Raw genomic sequence first — 26535 nt, forward strand, 5'->3', positions numbered from 1 at the left:
GGTGTGAATGCAGCAGGATGGTATTTTGCCTGGTGAAGAGCCGTGCCTGGTTTCCTCCAAACATGACGCCTTGAATTCACACCAAAGAGCTCAGTCTTTGTCTCATCAGACACCCACTCCAGACATGCTGCCATGATGGGCGTCTTTATCACAGAGTGGCTTTCGTTTGACCCGTGGTAGACGTTGGACAGCTGTAACGATGGTTGTCCCTCTACAACAGGGGTGTCAAACTCCAGTCCTCAACGGCCGGGTCCTGCAACTTTTAGATGTGCCTCTGCTGCACCACCTGAATAGAATAATTAGGTCATTAAGGCTCTGGAGAACTGATCTACACAAGGAGGAGGTAATTAAGCCATTTCATTCCAGTGTTTTGTACCTGTAGCACATATAAAAACTGCAGGACAGCGGCCCTCGAGGACTGGAGTTTGAGACCTGTGCTCTACAAGGTTCTCCTCTCTCCACAGTAGAACGCTGGATGTCTGGACAGTATAACCATCAGGTTCTTGGTCACCTCCCCCAATTGCTGATCTTTCCAGCTCCAGTAAGAGTTCTCCTGGTTCCAAACTTCTTCCATTTATAAATGACAGACCACTGAAATTATTGGGATCTTCAAAGCAGCAGAAATGTTTCTGTATCCTTCTGCAGGTTTCTGCCTCAAAACAATCCTGCCTCAGAGGTCTGCAGACAATGCGTTTGACTTTGTGCTTGACCTCTGACCTGCACTGTCAGCTGTGGAACCGTGTGCCTTTCCAGACCAGGTTCAATCAATTGCACTTACCACAGGCATGCCAGTTCCTGTAAGTAGCTGTGTCTCCATTAGGTACGAAAATGCACATATTGAAATGACAAAAATAAGTTTGCTCAATGGAAACACGTCAATTAAAACATTTCTTTTTTAAATTCACGAAGTTCTTTTGCTGGGATGAGGTTGTTTTTCAGCCATACTGAAACATTGTTTTCACCTGATGTTACTACTGATGAAAACCATGAAGAAGACAACAGGAAGTAGTAGGAAGATGATGTCTTTTTTTGTTGTTTTTTTCAGCCGATGTGCAGCTGGCTCCACCAGAGCTCTTTCGGCATCGCACAGTTCGTAAAAAGTCGTTCGTCACTCAAACGTGTTGAATCCACAGCTCTTCTGAAAAATTGGCAACTGCAAAACGCAGCTATCAAGCATAAGCGGTTTTTCACTACCACACCAGCAGGAGACGTCGACGTCTTCTCTGATGGCTGAATTACAAATAATTCTCGTAACATCCGTCCCTGCTGTGGTTGTTAGTGGCTTATCTTGTGAACAAGCGTAATCACGTGTGATTTCAATTACGTTTCTTATTTAATGAAAAACACCACAACTGCAAATTTGTGTTTTTTCGATATTAGCCAAATATAGACAAAGATTTGCACACATTTGTAATGGAAACGCAGCTTGTGTTTCTCTCTAGTTACAGGTCGTGATTGGCAGTGGCACCTGGCCAGTGATCCCAGACTCTTATAAAAGCTGAGTGAAGACTACCACCGTGCGTGTGTTTGCTCCTCCTCGTTTCCAACCAGAGATGGAAGGAGGTTGCCACCTCGGGGCATGCTGGCAAACCCAAAATGGACTGTTTTTTTTCCTCTCGTGAACCAGTTAATAAATTATATGTAGACTTTTTCGACTTAAATTTATGTCTGTGGGGTTATTTTGTTGTCGTCTGCTGAGGCTGAAGAGCCGTGACAAAGATTGTGACGTTTCTTTTTCTTCTCTTTTATAAGCAGTTTATTGAAGATATTTTACACAGTCAAATGTGGTTTTTATGAAACAGTTTAAATGCCACAGATCACGCTTCCTTTTCCTGGACTCATCCGAAACACAGCAGCGTTCCACCGGAGCCTCCAGCCTCCGCCTGTAGGGGACCCCAGGCGAGGAGGAGGGGCCCGGCTTCGGGTTTAATGTAGCCGATTGTGTTCCCGTGAAAAAAGGAACAGTTTCTTCTGTGTTAATTTTCAATTTTGTTTCTGTCTGTGTGTCCAGCTTTTGTGCTCAGTTCGTCTTCCCCTCCCAAAAGCCACCACCACCCCTCTCTCTTTTCTTTTCACTTCTCCTCTCGTCAGGCCGTCTAGATTATGTTGCTAAGGAGATTTTTTCCTCCCCCCTTTTTTCTTTTTCCCCCCTCTTTTTACTGTTTCCCATTGATTTGGTGTTAATGCGTTTTGAATGCCCCTTGGTGTGTGCCGAGCGCCGGGGGGAGCAGGAGGGGTCTGGCCGAGTGGAGGAATTTGAATCTGAAGCGGTGAGGTGGGGCTCCGTGTGGGTGAAGGCCCAAAGAGAGGCACTCAAGTGAGAACTGAAGTGGTTTGCAGAGCTGAGGAGCCTCTCCGCCGGCCGCTGCCCCCCCTCTCCCCATCTCCGTTCCCTCCATTCTTTTTCAGGGTCACCCCCTTTACAAGCAGCCCACAGGTGCACTGTCAATCTTTCCTTTTCATATCCAAACCAAACCCATGAGCAAAACAAACATATTATTACCCTCACTGAGTAAATGGCTGAAAATGGGCCCAGCAGATTGCAAATCAAATTAGGTAGCAGAGTTTAGGTCATGATGGAAATGGAAATGGTTGCATTAATAGACTGTATGAGAGCTCATTCTAGTATTATCCCACTGGATTTATATCACTTTCTCATTTTATTACATACGTTTAGTGCCAACACTCATTTCCAGTGCGTCGGATGCTCTTTAAGAAAGAGACATTAAGAGTGTAAAGGCTGAGTTGATTGTTTATATCCCATATGGTTCTATAGACAGACCTGCACCACTGTGTTGGCATCCATTATAAGGTTTTTGATTGGCTGCTTACGCCTCTGTGTTTCCATTACAAAGGTGTGCAAAACTGTGTTGATATTCTGCTGATGTAAAAAAAAACAACAACAACACAATTTCTCTGTTGTGGAGTTTCCATTAAATGAGAAATGCAATTAAAATCACATATGAATAAGTTTGTTGACGTGATAAGTCATTAAACAACTTCCACTTCCTGTTGTCTTCCTCTTTATGGCGACGTCTGGTTGTCGATCACATGACTCGTGTGATGCAAAAAAAGGTTACCACTGTAGTCTAACGAAGTAAACCAATTTTGATAAGGCCAAAAAAAACCCCCACCAAATCCTAGCGTAAAAACTGAAAAACAAAAGTTTCTTCAAAATGTGAAACTCGCCTTTAATTTGACATTGTTTTGTGTGGCATCTAGTCCTTCTTTTGAAAATAAAACACTTTTACGGTTTGTTTTTGGAAGCAGCACCACACAATTAGTCCATTTCAAACATTAGTGACTTGCAGCGGGGCGTCTCGACCGACTCTCTGCCCTTTCAGTAAGAAAGCCTCCAGTCTAAGTCTCAGCTGGGGCTTTTCTCTGTGGAGTTTGTGCGTTCCTCTCATGCATTGGCAGGTTTTCTGCTCCTGTCTCCCCTGGGGCAAAAACATCCACGGCAGATTATGCAGTACGTATGTGAACATAAGGATTAGAGAGGGAAAGTACTCACTGAATGATAATCTGTTCGTAATCTAGATATACAGTATTTGCAGGAAATATTTTACTGTTTTGCTCTGACGTAAATTAACCTCTAATTAGCATAATTTATTTTACAAAACACTTTCTCTCCACTGATTCGTAGCATAACCAGCCATCTGGATGAAACTCTTCAGGCAACACTTGTTTCTTTACGTATTACTTTCGAGCAACTTGTCATCCTTCCTTGCAGGGAGTGCTCCGCAGCGTTACATCTTAAGTCTGAATTTAGAGGGGAATATTTGTTTTCCCCTGATGTCACTGCCTCTGTTTTGGTTCCTACTCTGACGATAAAATTGCTGCTAGAGGTGGCTGCCCGAGGTCATTGATCCTAAGTCAATTAAGCATCATCTGCAGCGGGACTCGGCATGACCTCTGACCCGCGACCCTTACTTAGCTAACCACCGTCAGTGTACTTGTAACAGAAAACACTCCCAGCTGCTAAGAACCTCAATAGACTTCAACCAGAGGGGAGGAGAGGTCGTTCTGTAGGAGCATCAGAAATGGGCTCAGGACTCTTGTAAGTACTCTTGTAGCAGTAATTTGAGATGCCTGTGCTGGCAGATGTAAGAATCGCACGCAGCAGGCATGGGAAAAGCACTTTCACAAGACATTTAAAATGTTGGCAAAGTCCGTATTTCACATATTCAGAGAATCATTCATCTGTCACCCAGATCAATAATTTATTTTTTTTTTCTTTCTTTTCTTTCTGGGTAACTGGTTCATTTTAAGTGTTATTGCTGGGAACGTTCTAGCTGTAAGCTTTTTATTGTTGTTGTTGGTTTCCATTAATTGTGCCAATGTTGAAAGACAAATCATGGCAAACATGCCATGTTTTTATTTAAGAGATCATGGGAATTTTGCTTCAGAGAACAGATGGAATTACAGACTACTCTCTACAGCTTGCATAGAAATTATGGTCTGCTTTGTTTGCTTAGTAGGTTTTCAGTTTGACTGGATAATGACACACTGAGCTGGAATAAGTAACACATAAAAATGCACATATTTCACTCTACATGAACAATAAAGCCCGAATGCATCTATGTTTGGATTAACCGAGGAACTTTTCGCACCCGAAAAACATTTTATGTTTATACTGCTTTATCATTTTTGCAGGCCGTCGTTGCTTTGGAGAGAGCTGAGTTGGACGTTGGTGTGGCTGTCGGTCGGGCCACCAATTCAAGAAGATAATTTAGTAAAATTTTATCATTTATACTATCGCTAATAGTAAAACTGATAAAAGCATTTTCACACCGTACTATGTTTTAAAGTGGGGGGTGGAGATGGTGCATTTAGTGTAATATGCTGCCCACGTTTTCTGCCGCTTTGACGTGTGAGGAAAAAAGTTAAAGGGCTGGTGTTTTGTATTCCCCGCGCACACACAGCGCCATTTTATCAAGTGACTATGTTGCCTTCAGTTCTAAAAATGCGTTGCATGTCCAACATGACTGTGATGGACGAGCTGTACTTCATCATCTTTGTTTGCTCGAAGAGTGAAGAAGCACAATAAATATCACTGAAATGAACTACAACATTGGCCAGTCCTTTTTGTTTGGTCCAAGTCATAACAGAGCACCGCCACATTAGCTTAAAAAAATTTGACTCCTTCAAAATGGCCTCTGTTCCTTTAAGAAAGTCCTGCTCACTCAGCCTTCAGCACTTCATCACAACAGTGCTCCTCCATGAAGCCATTAACAACTGTCCTTGGACGCACTGGACGGAGAAGACGTTTGCATGATGAGCTCAGCAGATGCACAGTTTTACCAGTTGTTTGCTAATTGCTGCTGCCGCTAGTCTGGTGGAGCTAAGTGGGGGAAGGGGTGGAGGAAACAAATGTGCTCTGAAATGCAGAAACTCGTCTGGAGACTGCAGCTCCAAGGAGGAGTTTTGTGAAAGTAGGAGGAGCTTGGTGAGAGCAAGTGTTTAGGCACCCCCAAATGACAGAGAGGTCCGAGGATCCCTTAAACATACTTGAAAGAATTAAAAGCAACACTCCATGTATGTTTTTGATGGGGGAATAACATTATAACATATCAAGTTTAAAAAAGTACATTTTACATAATAGCCCTCCTTCAAAACTTTGATCTTCTTCCACCTTCTCAAGGCAATCTGCAAATACACCCCGGTTTGGTTTGCTTAACAGACTCCATTTAATAATTAGGTACATTTTTGACAGCTGAACAAGGTTTAATTTAGTGGTATCACAGTAAATGGGGCGGAATGAAGAACAATACCACACTTTTTAGATTGTCATTTGAAAAAACAACAAAAACGTGTAATTTCCCCATCTTCTAACAACGTCCAACTACCGCGTGTCCGTCTAACGTCCCACTAAAATACACAAATGTTTGTGGCCCAGACAAAATCGGAAAAAAAGTTCAAGGGAATGAGCGATGTTCCGAGACGCAGCATAATTGTTTGATATGAAATAAAGCGGTTTGAATGTTTGCACGTCAAAGCTGCTTTTCTTTAAGCATGACCCGTACGGGTTTCTGTGGAGCTTCGACAAAGCGTCTCTGACTCCTGTGGGAAACATGACAAACATTTCACCAATGTGGGCATCGCTTGTTTCAGAGCCAGTTCCTCACACATGCTCAGAAATGTTTACTGCCATACATTCACAACATACGTGTGCACTTAGTGGTGAAGCCATCTGGGTTTGGTTTTTTTTTTCACTTCCCATACATGCAGTGCAACAGTAGCTGCAGCAGCTGCAGTGGGGTGCCATCACTGGTCATGTCTTCATACGTTTGATCCCTTTGACTGGGAGATTTGCTGCTGCAGGAGAAGAAAACAGCAAAACTGAGCTAATGTGTGTCTTTGTCCTCCATGGGAGGGGAGAGCCTTTCTTCTCCCCAAGTACAAATCGCAAGACTTTGGCTGCATTCTCCCAGGACAGAGGGAGGCAATGGCAGAGTGAAAGATCCCAATCAGACATTGATCTGAACCAAACTAATCCCCCATTGATGCCAATGTGACCTTAAAAAATCGGCTTAGAGTAGCCCGGTTAAACTGGACACGGTTCCCCATTAAAGCGGCCCCCGGCGCAGCCCACCCTAATTTTGCCACCCACCGACATTAGTCGAAGAGAATTAAGGCACATATACATTCATAACACTTTTCATTACGGCGAGGGCGGGGCTGCGGGCGGTGCGCGTCTGCTGCCCTCACACACAGCGAGAGCTGCGCAGCTCGTGGGATTAGCCTCTGGGCACGATGAGAGGAGATGGGACACAATCTCTCTTTTTATCTTCTAACAGTTGTCAGTGTTTAGTTTGGGAATTGGAAGTGTTTTCATCTCGCCGAGTATGGAAATATGGGTTTTTTTTAAAAAGCCCCGCATGCCGAAGGCTGCACACGATAGGCTTGGTTTGTGACTGATAGAGACAAGGCAAAGGTTCTATGTGAATCGCAGACAACCTACGTGGATCAACGTAGATGATTCACATCTGGTATGAAGCTTTGAGAAATGGTCACAGTGCCATGCAGACAAGTTTAAACTCTAAACCTTGCCCCATCCACAAACTTTAATGTATTTATTTGGATTTTTAGTTGATAGTGGAAACAGAAAATGGTTTGATTTTGCGTAAAATACTGAAAAGTGATTAAATTAGTTTGAACTCAGCCCCCAATTTACACCGGTACTCTTAAACAGAAATCCAGTGCATCCAAAGGCCACATCTTAAAGGAGAAAATCTGTATAAAGAGCAATACAACTACTAGTCACGCACTCCACAAATCTGGTATTTATGGAAGACTGACAGGAAGAAAGCCAAGAGTTCGTCTGGCTTTCTTCACAGGAAACGTGAAAGAAGGCGCTCTGGTTGGATGAGACAAAAGATTTATTTCTTTCCTTTCTTACATCTGGTTTGTAACAATGAAATATGGTTTCATGCAAGAGTGGAGCGGAGGCACACTGTAAGAGCTGCAATAGATAGAATGGACCAGTCAAAGTCCAGACCTAAATCGAACTGGGAAGGTGTGTCGACACTTGAAATTTTGCTGTTTAACGCCGCCCTTTGCTTCGGTGATTTGGCAAAGGACAATGGGCAAATATGTGAGGCTCGAGATGTGCAGAGCCGGTGCAGACATATCCCAAAAGACTTGAAGTTGTCATCGTAGTGAAAGGTGCTTCCAGAAATTACTGACTCGGTTGGGACTGAATAAAAATTACGACAAGCAGTTTTAAGGAGTATTTACACCAGTCTTATTTATTCCGCTTTAAACGATTCCCAGTTTGTTTGCCCAGGAATTCCGGTTCGTTTGCACAACTGAAGTCTGATGTGGACCGAAAAAAACAAACTCTGGCCTGTCTACAGACTTTGGCCTCGGTTCTGTTGAAGTGAACTGTGGCGCGGTTCGAATGCATATGTGAATTCTGGGCAATCTGGGTAAAAAACAACCAAAACAAACAAGTGAGCTTAGCGAGCGGGACAGATTGCTCGTTGTTTTTTTTAACCAGCTGCTAAAATCTGATGTCACTCCTATTTTTTTTTTTTTTTTTTTTGTGAAGAAAGAACTTGAACTCAGAGTCTTCTTCTGAGGTTTTTATGTCATTTTCTTCAGTAGTTCTTGGCGCAGTCGAGGAGGGGAACAGGTTTTCAAAGGGTTTGGTTGGTTTGACACAGTGCACTGTGAAAGCGAAACCGCAGCAGCTGGCAATGTAACAAATGTTGCCATTTTGGTTCCCAATTGAACCCAGTTGACCAGGTGAGAAAACACCTTAAGATTTTTAGTCATGAAAAACAATCAGAACGATGTTTCCTTATCCTTTCATCTGTCAATTTTGCACTATTCTGAGTTGACCTATCACATATAATCAAGTCAAAATATCTTAAAGGTTTGACGTTTTCACATGAAAAAATAAGCAAAAACACTAAAGCAGTGTGTCAAGAAGACACAGCTCTCTACTATGATACAGACGTCTCACACAACGTGTGACTGGTGATGCAGGCAGGCTTTGAGTTTGGATTACTCAAGAAGAGTCTGATGGGGGAATGTAGAAACATTTTTCAAACTATCACTGATGGAAGGGTCATCATGAGGCTTGCTATTTTGAGGTAAAAGCTTCCTAAGCCAAAGATCCAACCAAGCCTATTCTGATTGTCTCTTAAAATCTGGAATGTAATCAAAACTCAGGAAATGTAATTAATAAAAAAAAAAAAACGCATGCTTTTTGTGCTTATGTCAGATTGTGTCTTACTTTAAAACCACATGGAGACTTCAGTTCAAATGACCCGCCCAACCCGTAGCCGTCTCAGTTGTAACTAACCTGCCTCTAATTAAAGAACATAAAGCTGTAACAGCTATTTGCAGCTCCTGTGCCAGCCTGTCTGTCTGCGACTGCGTAGGAGGCTTGTCCGTGAACAGAGACGGGTTGACAAGAATTCAGTTTGTATGTGTAGCACTGCGAGCGCGGGACTCTTATTCATAACCGTGTCGATCTGTGTTGTGGCCTGCTGGCTTTGTCTGAAGGCAGAAGACTATTTTCAGCCTTTTGTAATAAAACTCTCGGCTTTTTCAGGGATTGCAGAGATAGAGAGAGGAGCGGAGGGGTGCAGAGGGTGGATGATGGCAGGGGGCGTCAACCACAGTAAAAACAACCATATCCTGTGATTTATATGAACACCAGTGTGGCCTCAAGCCTCCACTGCCACTTCCAGGGATCAATGGCTAAACCAACAGCCAGATTGTTGGCACCGGGCCAAAGAGAGGTTCCCACTATAAAGCCGGATCCTCCTATTGTACGGCCCCGCACCGCAGAGGCTCCAGCAGAAGCATCTCCCATACATAAATTACACAAAAGCACGAAACGCAGTTACACACAGTCTCGTTGGTCTCGTCATTGTGCCGTTTGGCGCCGTGTAATTACGACAACCGTGAAAACGCTCCTTCGTACGAAACAACTTTTGCCTCTGTGCCTCTGACTGTGGAAGACGGCGACCTCGTCGGGTGTGCAAATCATGAATTTCTGCTCGTTTCCTCTCAGTCGATGACGGTTCAGCTAAACTCTGACTTCTCCCTGTGAGGCGTCTGTTTGCCGTTTAGTCTGATGCCTGGCCGGCCTCCTGTCTGCTGCTGAGCGGCGCGCGGCACCTTGACGAGTCACTCAAACGTCAAACTGAAACATTAGGAGGTTCGGCTGCATCTTGGATGGCAGCTGTACTTTTGCTGCCATCAGCAAAGACTTTTTCCTCATCAGAAGGAAAAGGAGGATGTTTGTTTTGATAATGAAGCCAGATTGTCATTTCCTGCATGTAGTGCGCAGCGTCTTGCAACTCTCGCACTCCTTGACTCGGGGCGGGAGGACGTGGCTGACAAACGTATCCCAATGCAAGGGTTTCATATCAGTGGATATCTATAATCACTGATTCGTTTTTTGTTTTTCATTTATTGTTTTCACTCGAGCTGCTGTAGTGAATTTCTCCCGTCTCACCACGCTGTTGTTTTTTTGTTTTTTTTTTCAAGCAGTTTTGACACAAGGGGTTGTTGCTAGGCAACAAAAGATCAAGTGAGTTAGTTGATTTCAGCCACCTTGAACAGCTGACAGCAAGACGTTGAGCGGCTTAAGTCTTTCCTTTGCCTACGTCTCCCAGCATGCTGTGCGGTTCTGGATCAGAGTTCAGTGAAATGATTGAATATTCTTCCGGACATCTGTTGATAATGATAACATCTCTATAGAGATATGTATTGTTATTGATTTATTGTCCAGACCCTAAAGTTTTTTTTTCTCTCTTGTAAAATCACAAATTTAAATGTATTTTAAAGGAATTTAAACAACTTAATGCGGATGGAACATTTGTCATGTATTGTTCTTCCCCATCTGATAAAACATAATAACATAAAATAACATAAATAGCAAGCAGATGCCTTCGCAAGTCAACTTATTAGTAAATAATACACTGACAGCCCAGGCAAGAAGTCTATAAATTAATAGAGATATTTATCACAGGTGTCAGAATCAGTTGTAACTAATTTGCTCTCCACTGACTGGCCTTTACTGGCTGAAAGATGACAAAATATGGAAAATTTTAGTCATTATGGAGATTAATGCAACTCTCTGTACAATCCCCGGAAAAAGAGTTCAGATATTTACACTAATTAGAAGTTAGGCTTAAAATAGAGTACTTATAACTTTCACAACAAAAAATGGTCACAGAAAATAGGAGTTGACGTCCAAAAAGTAAAAGAAAACTACTAATTTTTAAAGGGAAATAAAATGCATGTAACAATGAGAGACGCAGCAACTAAAATTAAACAAAAACCACTTCTCTTGATCCAGCAGGAGAAGTGTTTTTTTCTTTCTTTTTAAAAATTATTTCCACGTTTCTTTAGCTCAAAGTTTTCCAGCAGCAGCGTCCTCAACGTGAAGCGGAGCGTTTGGCGGAGGCCCGGACTCTCGGCGTAAATGAGGCCGCTTTCAAGAAGCAAACTATTCTTAACTCCTCAACAGGAGACAGATGCACTCAGGACTATTCTCAAGATGCTCTCAACGTGTCTCTTTAGAGGAGACAAAAGCGTTAGAGCACCAATTACGGCCAACAATCCCTCTTAGGATCACCAAAGCACTGTAGAGATGGCAAACCACGAGGAGAGGATCGCCGGAGCCTCGTTTTACCTCCAAACTTGAGTAATTGTAAAGTTTGCTTTTGTCAGTTTTGTTTTAGGGTGTCATTTATTTCTGCATGGGACTCTCATTAAGAGTCTTTCGATTCGGAAACTGGAGCTAATCACTTTTATTCGGTCACAGACATTCAATTCATCTCATGCAGCCAGGATGATTTGGACAAGGCAAACACTGCCCTCTACCTCTGTCGTGTGGAAAAACAGGCATCCGACTTCAGTTGCACACATGAACAATAAAACTCACACAGACGCCCACTGAAAGCGGCTTAGGATTCAAACAGCAACATATATTTGTTGTAATTCGTGTGTGTGGCTTTTCTCGCCATTGTTCTTTTGTTGGCTGGGTGAGGGTGTGTGTCCAGTGAGTCGTTAAATTGTTTCTCGGAGAGAAGCAAAAGAGTTTGATTTGCCAGCGCAATGACAATGTGATGCCTTTCTCTGACCTGCGGGAGCAACTCGGGGACCTTGGATTCATTGTGTGCACAAGAACACACAGCCACGAGCCACATGTCACGGCGTCTTACGTTAGGTCTCTTTGGAACAAAGTCAACTTTCTTAGTTAAAGAAAGACGGTTTGAAGACTAAACGTGAGCCTGTCCTGATCACAGTCTACGGGGAAGGTGCTGATCGGCTACATGAGCTAGACTTCCTCACCTAAGATGTAATTGATAGTCAAGATAAGAAACACAGGCTGTGTAATGGATGGACCAAAGTATGAATTATTCACAACACTGTTCTGCCACTGACTTGCAGATAACCTTTAGTGATATAAAAATTACATTTGCCTGAGATCAGAGAGGCCTTTATCTACTCATTTCACTGGAAGTTGTTTCATTCATTTCATCTACTTAAAAAGGGCAGGATTATGTGTTTTCCAGCCACATAAAACTATTTTATAGTACAGTTAAGTAACTCTTAACTTTCGTTGTTGCAAAAATGTTATATATATATATATATATATATATATATATATATATATAAAATCCATCCATCCATTTTCTGTTCACCCTTGTCCCTAGTGGGGTCGGGAGGTGCTGGTGTCTATCTCCAGCTAACGTTCCGGGCGAGAGGCGGGGTCACCCTGGACAGGTCGCCAGTCTATCGCAGGGCAACACAGAAACAGACATGACAAACAACCATGCACACACACACACACACACACACACCTAGGGAGAATTTGGAGAAACCAATTAACTTGACAGTCATGTTTTTGGACTGTGGGAGGAAGCCAGAGAACCCGGGGAGAACCCAACATGCACAGGGAGAACATGCAAACTCCATGCAGAAAGACCCCGGGCCGGGGGTCTGCTCTACCAACTGAGCCACTGTGCAGCCCTATATATTAATGTAACGCCTTAAATTCGGGCCTCTGTCTCTTTAAGAAGCTCCTGCTCTTTTTGAAACTCCGCCTTCAGGAGGTCGCCACAACATGGCTCCTCTGTTAACCCCTTAAGAACGTTTACCAGTGTTGCTCTGAGAAGCAGCTCCTATAACGAGCTCAGCAGAATGCAGTTCCACCAGGTGTTTGCTAATTGCTGCTGGCTGGTCTGAAGGAGCTGAATTTGGGAGTCGATTTTGGGACTGACATTATAACATGATGTAAAGCTCAGAAAAGCCTTAAATTGATTCAAAATATGATTTTAATTAAGCAAAACACGTGGACTGCTATATAGGCATCATTAAAGGACAAATTTAGCAAAAGAAATGAAGCTTCTTATATCTGCTGAATTTGATCACTGCTGGTTTTTAGTTTAAGCATCAAGCCTATAAAGTTCAGAACAAAATAAAGATGTTCCTGAACTCATCACATAAAAATTAATTAGATTTCAGCAAAACATAATAAAGCAGAAAAAACCAACAGGATTTGGGCGTCTAGACTAAAGATTTAGGCTATAAACATAATCTATATTGATTTCAAACAACATAAATATGATATCCTATTCCTTACTCTGTGCTTTAGAGTAAGTTTTTTTTCCACCTCTTGATCCAATGTTACAGAATAATTGCTCCCTATGCTTATTGATTAAAGTCATATCAGGTTTGTTTGTACACAGCACATTTCAGAAACAAGGTAAGACCATGTGCTCCTTTCCGTCATGAAAACATACAGTTAGCAATTGTGAAACAAGCAAAAAAACATTACATTTTGTCAAAAACATCAAGCAAATACACATCAAATATGTCGATCAACGTTAAACTTACTTCTTCTCAAAGGCAGCGCTAACAGGCGGTGATTTAGGTTATTGTTCTGTAACAAATAAAACAGAGGCTTAAGAGGCTCAGTGTTAGACATCCAGCAAAATAAAACAAAACAATCATTAGAAAGTTAAAGATCCGCCGGACACCAAACATAACTCGGTTCAGTTCTCCGCCAACGGCCCCGAAAAGCATCGAGTTCATTTTGGATGCGTCTGCTCACGCGTCCAATCACCCTCGCGTCTTTGTTTCCATGGCAAAGGCGCCTAGGAGAGTGGCTTATGAGAGTTGATGTGAACAAGCAACAAATGACAATGACCTCAGTGGCACAGAGACATAAAAATAAGTCTCCTATTAACTGCGCTGCAGTGAGAATAAAGCCATTCATTAACAGAACCCGTCGTTAGGCAGTGAGGCTCTTTCATCAAGTCATAAACTCAGCTAGAAGAACTAGTGATTCATTTGATTATTATTATTAGATAGGTAACTTGCTGGTAGCACTTCTTACATAAGCAGTCTGCTGTCTGGCGGCTCCATGCGGGGGCTCATCACTGTAACACAACCTCCACCCTTAATGAACGAGGTGGGGCAGCACCAGGCAGTGTAGGAAACATGCTGGGGGTTTGGACATGGTTTGTTTCAGAAGCCTTGAGGGATTTTCAGACATCACAGTTTGTGTCCTACTTTTGATTGTTTTTTTTTTTCCTCCTTCCCAATGTGTACTTTCTTTATTCCCTAAACATTGTATGTCTTCCTACTGACCCAGTTGTTGTTATTTCCTCTAAAGCGATGGTTCCAGATTCGCGTGTGAGATTCTTATGTGGTGTTTGTGTTTTGATTTTTCTTCTTGCGTTTGTTTTCTGATTTCTCAAGAGTTGTTCATTATTGTTGTTGTGGTCTTGCCGTACAGGTTCGCTCCTTACATGTCAGTTCCTTGATTAATTGTCGTGTTTCTGTTCTCCAAGCGTTTTGGTTTAGGATCTTTTGCTGATTTTGACTTTTTCCCCTTTTGATTTCTAGATATTTTGTATTCAGTTCAGCTCTTTTTTGTGTTTATTAGTCTCCTTCCTTCATTTGCTGTTCTTCTGCTGTTCAGAACTCCCCCTGAGTAAACTCACCCAATTTATTTTTCACTCTTCTCTCCTCCTTACTTAGTTCTCATTGCTCTACTTTGGTTTTTTCTATTGGGTTAGGGCTGTTGCTTTTTTTCTCCACCACCATCACGTCTGCAGTTGAGTCCTCCAGCAGCCGCTCACTATGTGATTAATACAAGGCAATCATGACTGTTTTCCATTTTTCTCAATATTCTTAAATGCATTTCTGACATGTAACCGTATTTTCTCCTTAATAAATTAAAAATCTAATAAAATTTTGTTGCGCTTTACATGTTTATAAAACAGCATTTGCTGAGACCACTGTGATGTTATTTTAGGCTCATTCGGAGCACGACTAATCTGGATTTACAGTAAGTTACAGGTGTCAAAGTCCAGTCCTCAAGGACCGGGGTCCTACAGACTTTAGATGGGCCACAGGTACAAAACACTGGAATGAAATGGCTTAATTACCTCCTCCTTGTGTAGATCAGTTCTCCAGAGTCTTAATGACCTAATTATTCTATTCAGGTGGTGCAACAGAGGCACATCTAAAAGTTGCAGGACTGCGGCCCTTGAGGACTGGAGTTTGACACCCCTGCAGTAAGTGAAGATGCTGGCAGCGTTATCTGCTGCACATATGGCATTAACTGCTTATAACCTTCAAAAACTCACTTTAAAAGCATCGAACCATCACCTTCTGCAGCTCCTGACAAATTAAAAAAACTTGTTTTAATCTTACTTTTTCAGATTAAATGAAGAGATAGTGACTTTTTTGTTGTTGTTTTCCAGATTATTTAAACTCTCCCTTCCTTTTGGCTCTGGGTGTTAAAGGTCCTGTAAACACCTTCCTTCCTCTGTCTGCGCAGCCTTCACACTGTGGTAAGTTGCAACAACCCGTCATTCTCTGACGTCTTTCTTTAAAAAAAATTTTTAAAAAAGCTTCGAGGTCTTTTATTTTGTAAGCCGCGGCGTTCCTGCTCACATCCTTTGGATCCATGTTTTGCATTCCAAACAAGCAGTGTTTTATGGCCATTGGTGTCGGCGGTGGGGAAAAGCCAAAATCCAGACCCCGTCTGCTGAAACCATTAGGCCGTTGACGGACGGCCTCTGAAATGTTTTACTGTCACAGGCCCGGTGCCCAGGAACTCCCTCCACCTCTCTCCCACGTCGACCCCCTTCTGACTGTACACACACACCTACACACACCCCCACACGCAGACAACACACACATAAGCGCACTGTAGCGCAGCTGCATGTGGAAAATGTGCCCCAAAGATACTTTGTTGGCTTTGTGCCCAAAGATCTTTCAATAAAAACAAAGTATCACAACTGGAAGCTTAACATAGCAGCACGTTCCACTTGTGTACATATATGTACAACTCTAAAAGCTACAAATGCCGTCCGTCAACGGCCTCCCCCACCTCCAAAACCTTATTTATGTAGCATCTTTACTTTGACCTGAGGAGAACTTTGCGACCCTGAACCAACGCGGCGAATCGAAGGATCGGTTCCCACGAGCGGTCATCTGAAAGGGGAGGGAGGGGCCAGGGGAAGGCTGGGGGGTCGGAGGTCATGTCGCTGACCACTCAGAATTAATGGCGTGCCCATCTTCCGAGCGAGCGGCGTGGAAATCCAAGCGTTAAACGCTTTCGCAGAGAGCCGCTTGCCCGTCTCCAATCCTCCGGCCGCAGGGGGCGGGCTGAGCGCAAACACATGCGCACCTACAAATTGGTGGCGGTTTGCAGCTCATGTAAAAAATGAAAAAAAATAAAAAATAAAAATCCTCAGCGTAAAACGTGACTCACTCGTGTTGACAAGCAAAGAAACGGCGCCGAGGCAGTTAAAATCCGAGCGGCGCAGCATCTGCAAGCACTACAGCGGCCGTTGTTAATTGAGATCGCGGAGGCGCCCCACGGTGATGCATGCCTTCCTGGAAGGCTCGTCCATTAAAAACAACAAATTTTCTTCCAGTAAAAATACCAAAGTTTTTACTCAAACATGATTTAGCAGTTTGAGGTTAGCACAAGGAGGCCTGGTGATTTAGAGCTACTAGATTAGGAATGATTACTACAATGAATGTAATGAATAGGGGTAATGGAGGAGGGGGAGGGGAATGAATAGTGTTCAACTTAAATCCTATCACTCTCTAAAAAGGTTCCAAAACAGTCATTCTCAGCAGACTTGTCATGGCTGGGGCTCCAGTGTTTGTGATACTAAACAGGCTCCAGATGTTGAAAAAGAGCAGAGGGCGACGGAGCGAGAGGCCTGACAGCAGGCGGGAGACACCGCCGGGGCCCCTCCGGACCCCACAGGGGGACGTGACGAACCGCCGGGTAACATCCGTCTCCGTCTTTCAACGGAGAGTCGACCCCTCTCCCTTTCGCCACGCTGCAATGGATCGTCGAAGCCCTTTCCCGTCAGCGTTCCTCCTCTCCATCGCACACCACTTCTGCCAATTTGACTCTCTCCGTCGCCATTTTTTCCTCTAATCTCTTGCTTTATTCTGTGTTTCGTCCCCCTTCCTCTCTCTCTCTCTCTTTCAGCTTGGAGTGCTGCTCTCCACTTCTTCACAGGCAGACCTCTGTCTCTGCAATACAAGACAGATTTATTTACTGGAAACATAAATGCAAATGAATGCAGAAGGAAAGTTTATTCTCACTCAAAGAACTGACTTGTTTTTTCTTTCCTGGAGCTCTTGACTGCCTTCATCGGCCGTTTTCCTTCCGCTCCTGGTACATTTAGACCAAAGCTCTGAACTGTCTGAGAAGCCTGAAATCGCATCAGTCTAAGTGTTTTTTTTTTTTTTTGTGTGTGTGTGTCAGCATTTGACGTTTATGTCTAGGCGAGACAAATGTAGTAAAAGGGGATTTTGCTACGTTTATGTACCCAATGAATTTTTCCATCAGAGGGATTGATCTGTGTGGTCACACTCACGGCTGCAGCCGGAAAACTGTGCGACGCTGCCACCTACAGAGACAGAGAGCAATGTTCCCACAGCATCCCTCTCTTTTGCTCTGCTTTGGCCCCCCGTTCAATATTTCATTTAGTTTTTTTTAATAAATATGGACTCCTCCGACAACAAATTGTTTTCCAAATTTAACTGAACTGGACAGAAGAAATAAATTCAGGAAGTAAACGAGATCAGCAGCGAGTTTTCAGTCAATGTCTGTGATGGTTTAAGATTATTTGTCTTGGTATGATCTGTAAAATAATATCTCCCAACTTGACTTAGAACTTTGGATTTGAGGCTGTAGTCTGGAAAATTAAATTCCCGATTAACATGGAAGAAGACTTGTAAACAATTTACATAATTTACTCCACGTTGCACTTGTACTTTATTGATAAAACATTTTATTTTTTTGAAATGACAGAAATTAAGTCAGCTTAATTTTAATTTTAACATTGCAAAGATTTCCAAAAGTCACTCTTTTAAGCATAAAGCCTACAGACATATTTTTAAAAACATTTTATTTGTAGTTTTGCAGCTCTAGACTCTAAAATGTTAGGAGAAAAGGAAGTAAAGGACAAACATTTAGGAACCGGACGCATTACTTTATAACCTAAAGTTATTTTTGAGCTTTTCCAACACTTTATTATGTTGGCACATTTGTTAGCTTCTCTAAAAATATTTCAAGTGGAGCTACAAATAAAGTTATAAAGTGATTTTTGTTCAACGTCAAGTTTTGTAATGTACATGATTTGGATCACATATAACACAGGAACATTGTTATTACATTATATGTATATTATATATGTTTTATATTCTATCCTTGTGTGAATCTGTTTGTTGTTATTGCCTGTCCCATTGCTGCTGTTACACAGAAATGTACCCATTGTGGCACAATAATATTTCTATTCTGTTGTGTGAAGTGGATGTGTAACGTGTTCAATATTGCTGAAAATCCAAAACTCCACACACATTCAAACAGATTCCAGCTAAATTAACAGGAAAAACTATTGGGCTGCCCCACTGTTGGAGAAGCTTCACACATTCAACACGCCTGGTTGAGTGAATCTTCGTTGGCGCAGACAGAGTGTCTGCACTGCTTAGCATGAAATCAGATTTTTAGCACAAATGCAAGTGGTATGCATTAGTGGCCCGTCAGTGTGCTCCGTAGTAAGTTGTAATGATCAAACCACAACATTTTTCAGCACATTCCAACCATCTCTGGGAGCGGCTCAAATACGGATCATCAGATGCATCGAGTTCACATGCTGTTGAAATGTACAGCAGGTATGCCAAAAGTGAAACGGCTTCATTGCGTCGATAATTTCAGATATCCCACTCGAGGTCTGCATGACGTCTGTGTGCTTGAACGCATCTCTGCCGGGTTAGCGGCTCTTTGATTGACGCCAGCATTTAGAAAAGGTTGCAGCTCATGAAATCCACTGTCTCCCGACCTGCAGAGCGTGGCCGGACAGGGGCCTTGATTGAACGCTTCTTTTCCTTCTCAATCCCACCTGATTACTTCGCCGGCTCTCTCCGACCCGGCATCGGAGCAAGTCAGTCAGGCCCATTGTGACTAAGAGACTTCAATCAGAGCGGGCAGCCAGCGCCGTAATGACTTCCATCGCTTTGAGGAAATAGGGCCAATTTTATTTTTTTTTTCATGGTTTTTGACTTTGCAGCATATGGGGACACACTTTACACACAGGTGTGCATTGGCTCACAAGTACTCACACACTTTTAGGAGATTTTTAGCCATCTAAGGCTCCTTCATGTTCCTCCTTTCCATTTCCCAGAAAGCTACCTTTGAATGCAGAAGCAAAGCACGAACAAAAACAGGCTGCAAAGTGAAGCCGCTGGCATGTTTTTCATTTCCTCCTCACGCTCAAATCCATCCAATTATCCCCAAGAGCCAGAGACACATCAACCCCCTGCAGACCATCCCACAAACTCCGGGGCTTTTAGTCAGGAACAGTAAATATAACCTTTCAAAGTTAGCCAAGCTGATTTACACATAAACTGCCCGTTAAAGTCTTCTGCACGTTGCAAGTGACGAGAATCGCCATCCAAGGCATGTCCAGGAGACGCGACCAAACAGCAGGATGAGTTGCAGCGCATCACATCTCCGACTGACAAATATTTTTACATACCAACATTCACGGTCGGCTGGGGCTCGCGTTGTGTTGGTGGTCAGAGAGGAGACTGTTTACGGTCACGGTAAACTACTGACGGTCATGTACGCAGTCATCAAAAGACAGAGGCTAGCCAAGGAGGTTTGTGTTGCTTCCAAAAAAAAAAACCTCGAGACCAGATGTTCGCAGAGTAGGAGGAGGCGGAAAGACAAATATTAGTCTACTGGAAAGCTCGGAGGAGGGGCGGCTTTGGGTATAAGAAACAAACTGGGACACCAATATTTGGTGAATGAGGAGAAAAAGGCGGCTTTTAGGAAGAAAGCCTGGGTCAGAATACCTGGGTCAGCAGGTTGAAACTCTTCAGCTTGGCGGAAACAAATATGTCAACCCGTTGCTGTTACCGCTAAGAGCACAGGAGGGTCTAATGTCTTTATCTGCAACCTTTAGTCTTTATCTTTTATGCAGAATAAAAAAAGTCAAGTCAAAGTTGTTTCTGTGCTTGAGAGAAAAAAAAAACCAAAGTCAAACTTTGTAGAAGGAATTTTAGAACTGTATTCACTTTAACTTATAATAACAATAATAAAGTAGAAGTAAATGACATTCTATAAATCGGTTATAGCAGGAAATGTGTTGATTTGAGTGACATGTCTAGAAATAAGGGGAATGTGATTTATAAACGCTCTGGTCGAAGTAGGTTAGGACACCTCTTACCTAAAAACTGAAACACTCCTTTTGTTGATGGATTGATGAAACTTGGCCGTAATCTGTCAGGCATTACGACCCATATACAGTTTTACTCTTTATTTCCTTGACATGATTAGCTTCCAGTACACAGTAACCACTAGAATCCTAGTTAACTGAACTGAATAAATCAGCAGGATAGAGTATACTTTCTTTAATGGCTAGAAAATGTAAAAAGCCCTTAATAGTTTGTTAGATTTGCAAGGTGCAGTTTGGAAATCAAAATTTCCAACCAGTCCTTAATGTTGAATCTGACTGTGCTGATTTATTTGAACGTTGGCTGCATTTCAGCAAAAGTTGCTTGCCTCGATGCATTGTAATCTTAATGGACATAACTGTTAAGGAAAAGTTGACTGAGTTGACGAAGGACGCGTGGAGTTGGGCTTGCTTGAAAAAAATCTGGATTCCCCTCAGAATACCGAGACTTTTGGTGTGTAACGCGACTTTCTCTGATGTCGTAACAGGTAGCGTTTCCCGCTTTGCACTGCACAAGCTGCAACCCCCACCCCACCAAAAAAACAGAGGGACTAAAATCAGGAACAGAAAAATGGGATGCAGAAAGGAACAAAGACAATGTGAAAAAACACGTGAAAATAGGGAGTCCGATGCTGAAAGGTGGAAAGTCAGGAGTTTGAGTGACAGATCAGATGAAACACATGAGGATAATATGGCATCGCTGGTGAGTGGTGAGCAAGAATGCCATGGAAACAGCCAGGAGGCAGACTACTGACACAAGAGAAACTAAGGAGAGCATAATAAGACAGGAAAGGAACACGAACGTAAGAAAACTAAAAAGAAAAAACAAAACAACGCACAGTTATTTGTCTGTTGAAAAATGAAAAGCGTACAAAAATTCTTCAATTCCACATTTTTGAACATATTGTCATCAACACGCGGATTCTCACGGTTCTGCCTGGATCCGGTGTTCAATAGTCCTCGACGCCACATTTGCAGTCGGCATCGGCTTCTGGCCTACATGCAGATCTTTCTTCCATGTCGAGATCCGTTCTGAAGGTACCGGCCCCGGTCGTGTCCAGAGACGAGTTTCGGGTCAGGTGAGCCAGCCTCTCTCTCTCTGTGCCTTTCTGTCAAACGCTCAGAGTGGTAAACGACTCTGAATTTAATTAGCAAATAAAAGGGACAGGCTGTCACGATGTAATTCACCATGTCAGGGCAAATCGAATAATCCCCGAGGTGCAGATGGCGGTGTATCCATTACTACAGCTGACATGGTACTTGTTATCTGCGGCCTCCTGATTTCCCTCCTCCCTGACTGATGAGGGAGAAAGTGGGTGGAGAGGCGACGATAAAATAATCACTGACTGACTAGAAGCGACTTCAACGGCGTCGCTACGTTCAGGGCAGGAAGGCGTTCCTGACGTCCAGGTGAACGAAATGGAAAAGAAACGAACAATTCAGGGATAACCGCTGACTTAATTAACGGCACATTCACATTGCAGCAATATTAAAGAGCTTTCATGCATACAGAGCTACTTTCTTTCTATCTTTTTTGGTTAAACCTCACCAAACAGCCCCAGCTACGTTTCGAGGCATTTGCGATAAATCACTTCAGTGAGGAAATTACTGTTTCCATCAAAATAAATCCAATTTGTTTATATTTTATTAAGCTTTCTTCAGTTCTAGAGCTGACATGCCACCGCTTTGGACACGTGATCATGTTTTTTTTTATTATTATTATAATACATAGCTGGATAGATTGAAAAGATGCATGCAAAGCTTACCTAAATGAAAAACGCTGACATGCTTATGTTGCGCAATATAATGCAGGGCGACTTCCTTTTGTTGTTGGCAGAAAAGACACAACGGATTAGCTAAAATATTTGTTTAAATCATGTTGCTGAAAATATTCAAAAGAACGTCATAGCGACCTGACAAAAAGGATAATCTACGGTACATAAAAACTTAGTAACATGGAGCTCTGTGGTAGACCAACACATTAAGTAGAAGTTTTTTCATTTACATTCATTTACACAAAGCCTGAAAAGCGTCGTGTGATTTCTGCCTCCAATATCACTAAATAAAACGCCACACACCCAACTCCCAACAGAAGCCACATAAAAAGTAAATAGAGTACAAAATGTGTAAAAAATGTAACCTTTGCGTAAATGCAGCTGCTGTGTGAAGACCTCAGAGGTTTGTTGGAGGAATATTAGGAAACAAATATCATGGAAACCAGGGAACACTGAAGACAGGTCGCGTTTAAATATTATTTTAGGCTATAAAATAATATTTAAGCTTCAATCCGTGGTGAGATTGGAGAAAAAAACAACAGACAAATCCCAAAACTTTCACCTGCAACTGCTGCAAAGTGTGGTTCCACAGAATCCACTCAGGGATTCTGGAAACAAAAGCACGCCACACTTTTGAGATTTTTGTTTTATAAAACGTTTCTACAACCAGGAATCATTTTGGTAATACCCAGTTATGTACTGTTTAAGTTGGCCTACCATATAATATCTCCAAAAAAAAAACCTACATTGGAGTTTGTTTTGGAAATGTGACAAAAATTGGGAAAAAAAAAAAAAAAAAAAGTCGTCATGTTGCTTGAATACGTTGCAAAGAACTGAACAAATAATCTACCAGTGGTGGAGTTTTTTTTAGGGATTTCTCTGAATACCACAAACTATGTTCCAAAGTGAGTTAGATGTCTGTAGAAATTAACTTTTCAACTGCTGAAAAATGAGTCGATACAAACCTGATGAACTGAGATAACATCAGACGGAGAAATGCACAAAACAACAAAAATGTACATGTTGCAGCAAAATTAGTGGTTTAGTCTGCTTAACAGTTGTCCCATTAAAAAATATATATCAGACATCACGTTTTAGCCCTTCCCTTTAAAATAATATTTAGGTTCCCCTGATGGATGAATAAAGCTGTTCAGAATGTGTCCCTGGTGGATCGCCCCCAGAGAAAAGCTGTAAACCATCAGCTCCACAGATCCAAAGAGAGGAAACTGGAGGTAAAAAAAAAAAAAAGGGCTGCGCACCTTGTGTAAATATTTAAGACATCTGCGGATTTTTAAGTATCTCCTCCGTCCGAGACGAAATGCTTCCTGCGATGCGTGCTCCGCCTCACCCCGCTAGTAAACAGCGACCTCGTGTTGCTCTTTTGAAAACCAAAATGGAGATGAAAGGAGCTCACGCGGCGTCAAACTCAAATCCACATCAGAGCGCGCGCGCGCAACGCACAAATCAAAGGATGCTCGACGGGTAATTATGAGGCTGGCATTTTCCAAAAAGCCAGAGGAGAGTTCAAAACAACTTTCACTCCATCAAAATGGCTTTTCTCATGAACTCCACGTGCCTTGCCTGCCTGCCTCGCGGTGGCGGCTTACGTAAGTGGCGTTCGCTGTATTAATATTTAAGGTTTGTTTTTGGGATGCTTGGATTTCGACTGAGCTGTTATATCATCTGGAGCGTGGCCACAGCGGAGATGAAAGGGGAAAAAAAGAAGAAGAAGAGGAGCCCAGGGAGTCTCCAGTGCTGCAGGCATGTCGCAGCATGTGATGTGCATTAGCAGCTAGCTGGTGCTGCTCGTTATTACGGTAATATCGCTGCTCTGTCACGTGTGTTTATGCTAATACAAACACTGGAGGGTTAGCAACATGACTGTTTACCAGAAGAAGATATGTGCTCTTCTCCAACATGTGGAATCTGTGTTTTCTTGTAAATCTTATCAATTCTTTTTTGTTGAAATCTTTAAAAAAAATAAATTAGCGTTTGTTCCCACTTGCACAGATATGACTGGTGAGATATTTTCGTTTCAAAACAAAACTCTTAAGTATCGCTCCCAACTTCACTTGCTCGTGTGTCTGTGATCAAGGAATGAATAGTTTTAGGTATTTGATTATTTAAAAAAAAAGAAAGAAAGAAAAATAATATAACATGTAACTTCAGTCAGAAGTTTGCATTCAATCATCATCTGCAACATTTTCATATCAATTTGTGGCTTTTAAGGATGATTTTTTTTCTCTCTTTTTTCTAAGTTTGAATTTATTGCGAAAGGTTTCTAACACATGGAGAGTCATAGTACCGCCACAAACATTCACATAACATCGCATCCAGTAACACTGTGATCAGATTTCCTTTGTGATACAACTTTATTTTTTCACTCTGACACATCTGGATAAAATTAACCTGCTGTAATTGATCATCTTGGAAAACTAAAGTTGTTAAATCCACATTCCCCCCCCCCCCCCCCTCTCTTTCTTGGACTGTCCAGTTCTACGTACTGGTCAGTCCAGTGAATGCAGTCAAACATTTATTATTATTATTCTTTTTAACACAGACAGAGAGTAAATGATTATGATTACTGACCTGCCGTGAATATAGCTTTTGCCCTTATTAGGGCAAGCATCCTGGAACACTTGTGCCCCTGTGTTTAAAGTATTTAAGAAATAAACAGAAATCTAAATGAAAGCAGCTTTAAAAACGAGGTGCAGTCGTATAAATTGGTCCATCCTGGAAAATAAGGGTTCGAATAACTTGTTAAAAGTACAACGTAAAACTAATATTCAAACCAGACATTCCTCATCCTGACCCCCTCCAGATTATGTTAACGTGCTTGTGGGATCTGCTATAAACATCAACAGATTGTAACCAATTAGGACATTTCCAATTGAATTAGGCTGCTAGCAGGAGTTTAAACAGTGGGTTTACATCAGCTCAGTCTCTTTGTATTTAGCGAAGCCTGGGAGAGAGAAGCAAAAGCTAAGAGCAGCCTTAAAGGAAACATCTGTCTCTTATCTCATCTGCTTGAGTGACAACAGATCTGTAACATGGTTGGAGTGTAAAGAGAGCCTCTTTGATATACGGGCCACACTGCGTAATTATGGAGCCGCAGCAACCTCACACACTCTTCTTCTCATTTTAAATATACTGTCAAAAACTGCCTTCGGGTCAGATTACTAAGAAATTTAAATCCTTGTGGAAAAAAAACAAAACATACTTTTGCCGTTATGACAAAGACACAATGCGCCTTCTACACTCTGTGAAAACTGCTTTTAGCAACACAAAGCAATGCTAAATTCCATAATTAGCTCAACAACAATGCTGAGAATCACACACTGGGCACAATGCGTTGTCCATGGAGGTTGCGTCAGTTTCAGGGAACAGGCTTTCTCGCTTTAACAATGTGAAAGAGTCTCGTGTATGAATCACGCTAATATGGACGAGCAGTGAGAGCTTAGGTGCTGAAGGGGCCTGGCTAATCCGCTGAGAACATTTGGCACATCATAAAACAGGACAGGAAAGAAAAAAAGACCCAGACAATGATTAAAAAAATGTCTGCATCAGCAGCTGGACTCATCAGATCCCAAACGACTGGTTAGGAGAAGATGGAACGGCTAACAAAGCCGGACATGCACTTGCCTTAAAGGGGGAGTATTATGTGTTTTCCTCCCAAAAGGTGCCTTTATATAGCACAATCAATCAAGTAACTGAGTTACCTGTAGTTGTTATAACAATGGTGTATATATTAAATATGACTTAAAAGGAATTTTACTTTGTAATTCAATGCCTTGAAATTGGGCATCTGTCTCTTTAAGAAACTCCTGCTTTTTCTGAAACCCCGCCTTCACAAAGTCATCCCAACATGGCTCCTCTATTAACCCTTTAACAACATTTGTTGCTATGAGACGTCAGTCGTATAATGAGCTCAGCAGATGCTCAGTTCTAACTAATTGCTGCTGGCTAGTCTGAAGGAGCTCAGAGGAGGAGCTTCGTCCTCGAAGGCGGAGCTAGGTCCAACCAGGCGTTTTGCACAGCTGAATGGTTGCCATCGGAGATTGAAGGATTTTTCAAACATGCATGAAAGAATCAAAGCAACACTCCAGCCATGTTTTCCACAAGGGAATAACATTATAACATCATGTAAAGATTTTTAAAAAAATAGATTTTACATAATACTCCCTCTTTAATCCATGTTAGTTGGATTAAAAGTGGGAATAACATGGGATTGCATGTTGCCTTTGTAAGATTTTCCTCTATGTTATCAACATAATACATTTTGATTATTAAAGCGGCTTAAAGATAATATGAAACTTCATGATCTGCACTGTAAACATGAACTGGATAATGGATATGAATTGGAACTGGTCGTCTTTGAATAAAACGTAAGATCATTGTTTACTGTGCACTGGCTCCATCTTAAACAATTCTACTGACAAGAAACAAATTATTTGGGATTCACATCAGCAACTTCACCACTTTAGTGAGCAACAGGATAAAATAAAATA

At 42.1% G+C, this 26535-nt stretch overlaps 1 long non-coding RNA gene across 2 annotated transcripts; it reads right to left on the reverse strand.

Moving 5' to 3' along the window:
• Positions 1-14025: 14025 nt before the first annotated feature.
• On the reverse strand, positions 14026-25782 carry LOC114150367 (uncharacterized). 2 transcript variants are annotated; one of them, XR_003596726.1, is made up of 2 exons: positions 19554-25782; positions 14026-17043 (listed from the first exon to the last, which is right to left on the reverse strand). It is a non-coding gene; the product is annotated as an uncharacterized LOC114150367 (long non-coding RNA). The 2 variants fall into 2 exon arrangements; XR_003596727.1 differs by lacking the exon at positions 19554-25782 and adding an exon at positions 17129-19527.
• Between the last annotated feature and the right edge of the window lie 753 nt (positions 25783-26535).

Source organism: Xiphophorus couchianus, chromosome 9, assembly GCF_001444195.1.
Source record: "Xiphophorus couchianus chromosome 9, X_couchianus-1.0, whole genome shotgun sequence".
Lineage (NCBI taxonomy): Eukaryota > Metazoa > Chordata > Actinopteri > Cyprinodontiformes > Poeciliidae > Xiphophorus > Xiphophorus couchianus.